Raw genomic sequence first — 3,836 nt, 5'->3', positions numbered from 1 at the left:
GTGGGCAGACCAGAGGGTGAGGGCCGGAGAGCCGGTAGGAGCCCTGAGTCGCGATGCTCAGGCACCCCCCCCCTTTAACGCGCAAGCTGGGTTAGATGTCGAAACTCTACGTCCTCGGGTCCCAGCTCTCAGGCTGGTCTCAGCCGTCGCTGGTATGCCGGGGCGTGATGCTGTGGGCAAGACCAGAGGGTGAGGGCCGGAGATCTGGTAGGAGCCCTGAGTCGCGATGCTCAGGCACCCCCCTTTAACGCGCAAGCTTGCGACATCCAAGAAGAAAAGGTACCACAAACAAGCACCGAATAACAAGCATGATGGGTCGAAAACATGGCCCTAAGATAAATGCAAGAGGGGTACATGCCACTAGGTCTGACCCGAGCGGCTTGGGGATAATGCAGCCCGAGGGGCGCCCCCAGCTGAGTAAGCTAAGAACATGAAATAAAAGAGATACACGCCACAGGGACGGATCCACGCGGCCTGGGAATAATGCAGCCCTAAGGGCGCTCCCAGCTAGAAATGAAACTTGAAAGATGTCACCTGATGATGCTAAGGACAAAGGGGTGTTGATGCAGCAGACTCGGTGGGCTGCGGGAGCAGATCCTCATGAGCCCCCAGGCCCTGGGGCCTCGGGAGGCTCCGGAGGCGCTGGTGGCTCCTCGCGGACCGTCTCCATCTCCACCAGGGTTGTGGAACGCCTATCCTCTTGAGCCTCCAGGATGGCCCTCATGAGGCGCTGGTATGCAGCAGCCGCGTTCGGCGAGCCATAAGGCATGCGAACGTAGCTGTGGGGCGGGCCCTCACTGAAGGAAATATGCCCTAGAGGCAATAATAAAGTTATTATTTATTTCCTTATAATCATGATAAATGTTTATTATTCATGCTAGAATTGTATTTACCGGAAACATAATACATGTGTGAATACATAGACAAACAGAGTGTCACTAGTATGCCTCTACTTGACTAGCTCGTTAATCAAAGATGGTTATGTTTCCTAACCATGAACAATGAGTTGTTATTTGATTAACGAGGTCACATCATTAGTAGAATGATCTGATTGACATGACCCATTCCATTAGCTTAGCACCCGATCGTTTAGTGTGTTGCTATTGCTTTCTTCATGACTTATACATGTTCCTATGACTATGAGATTATGCAACTCCCGTTTACCGGAGGAACACTTTGGGTACTACCAAACGTCACAACGTAACTGGGTGATTATAAAGGAGTACTACAGGTGTCTCCAATGGTCGATGTTGGGTTGGCGTATTTCGAGATTAGGATTTGTCACTCCGATTGTTGGAGAGGTATCTCTGGGCCCTCTCGGTAATACACATCACATAAGCCTTGCAAGCATTACAACTAATATGTTAGTTGTGAGATGATGTATTACGGAACGAGTAAAGAGACTTGCCGATAACGAGATTGAACTAGGTATTGGATACCGATGATCGAATCTCGGGCAAGTAACATACCGATGACAAAGGGAACAACGTATGTTGTTATGCGGTCTGACCGATAAAGATCTTCGTAGAATATGTAGGAGCCAATATGGGCATCCAGGTCCCGCTATTGGTTATTGACCAGAGACGTGTCTCGGTCATGTCTACATTGTTCTCGAACCCGTAGGGTCCGCACGCTTAAGGTTACGATGACAGTTATATTATGAGTTTATGCATTTTGATGTACCGAAGGTTGTTCGGAGTCCCGGATGTGATCACGGACATGACGAGGAGTCTCGAAATGGTCGAGACATAAAGATTGATATATTGGAAGTCTATGTTTGGACATCGGAAGTGTTCCGGGTGAAATCGGGATTTTACCGGGTTACCGGGAGGTTACCGGAACCCCCCGGGAGCCATATGGGCCATCATGGGCCTTAGTGGAAAGGAGAAAGGGGCAGCCCAAGGTGGCTGCGCCTCTTCCCCCTCCCCTAGTCCTATTAGGACTAGGAGAAGGTGGCCGGCCCCCCTCTCTCCCTTCCCCTCCGAGGAATCCTAGTTGGACTAGGATTGGGGGGAGGAATCCTACTCCCAGAGGGAGTAGGACTCTCCTGCGCCTCCCTCTATGGCCGGCCAGCCTCCCCCCCTCTACTCCTTTATATACGGAGGCAGGGGCACCTCTAAACACACAAGTTGACACAAGTTGATCCACGTGATCGATTCCTTAGCCGTGTGCGGTGCCCCCTGCCACCATATTCCTCGATAATACTGTAGCGGAGTTTAGGCGAAGCCCTGCTGCTGTAGTTCATCAAGATCGTCACCACGCCGTCGTGCTGACGGAACTCTTCCCCGACACTTTGCTGGATCGGAGTCCGGGGATCGTCATCGAGCTGAACGTGTGCTCGAACTCGGAGGTGCCGTAGTTTCGGTGCTTGATCGGTTGGATCGTGAAGACGTACGACTACTTCCTCTACGTCGTGTCATCGCTTCCGCAGTCGGTCTGCGTAGGGTACGTAGACAATACTCTTCCCTCGTTGCTATGCATCACATGATCTTGCGTGTGCGTAGGAAATTTTTTGAAATTTCTACGAAACCCAACAGTGGCATCCGAGCCTAGGTTATTGATGTTGATGTTATATGCACGAGTAGAACACAAGTAAGTTGTGGACGATACAAGTCATACTGCCTACCAGCATGTCATACTTTGGTTCGGCGGTATTGTTGGACGAGACGACCCGGACCAACCTTACGCGTACGCTTACGCGAGACCGGTTCCCTCGACGTGCTTTGCACAGAGATGGCTTGCGGGCGACTGCCTCTCCAACTTTAGTTGAACCAAGTATGGCTACGCCCGGTCCTTGCGAAGGTTAAAACGGAGTCTATTTGACAAACTATCGTTGTGGTTTTGATGCGTAGGTGAGATTGGTTCTTACTTAAGCCCGTAGCAGCCACGTAAAACATGCAACAACAAAGTAGAAGACGTCTAACTTGTTTTTGCAGGGCATGTTGTGATGTGATATGGTCAAGGCATGATGCTGAATTTTATTGTATGAGATGATCATGTTTTGTAACCGAGTTATCGGCAACTGGCTGGAGCCATATGGTTGTCGCTTTATTGTATGCAATGCAATCGCGATGTAATGCTTTACTTTATTACTAAACGGTAGTGATAGTCGTGGAAGCATAAGATTGGCGAGACGACAACGATGCTACGATGGAGATCAAGGTGTCGCGCCGGTGACGATGGTGATCATGACGGTGCTTCGGAGATGGAGATCACAGGCACAAGATGATGATGGCCATATCATATCACTTATAATGATTGCATGTGATGTTTATCTTTTATGCATCTTATCTTGCTTTGATTGACGGTAGCATTATAAGATGATCTCTCACTAAATTATCAAGAAGTGTTCTCCCTGAGTATGCACCGTTGCGAAAGTTCTTCGTGCTGAGACACCACGTGATGATCGGGTGTGATAGGCTCTACGTTCAAATACAACGGGTGCAAAACAGTTGCGCACGCAGAATACTCAGGTTAAACTTGACGAGCCTAGCATATGCAGATATGGCCTCGGAACACGGAGACCGAAAGGTCGAGCGTGAATCATATAGTAGATATGATCAACATAATGATGTTCACCGATGAAACTACTCCATCTCACGTGATGGGACATGGTTTAGTTGATTTGGATCACGTGATCACTTAGAGGATTAGAGGGATGTCTATCTAAGTGGGAGTTCTTTAGTAATATGATTAATTGAACTTAAAATTTATCATGAACTTAGTCCCTAAAAGTATCTTGCTTGTTTATGTTGATTGTAGATAGATGGCTCGTGCTGTTGTTCCGTTGAATTTTAATGCGTTCCTTGAGAAAGCAAAGTTGAAAGATGATGGTA

Source organism: Triticum aestivum, chromosome 3B (assembly GCF_018294505.1).
Source record: "Triticum aestivum cultivar Chinese Spring chromosome 3B, IWGSC CS RefSeq v2.1, whole genome shotgun sequence".
Taxonomy (NCBI): Eukaryota; Viridiplantae; Streptophyta; class Magnoliopsida; order Poales; family Poaceae; genus Triticum; species Triticum aestivum.
This window is presented reverse-complemented; position numbering follows the sequence as displayed.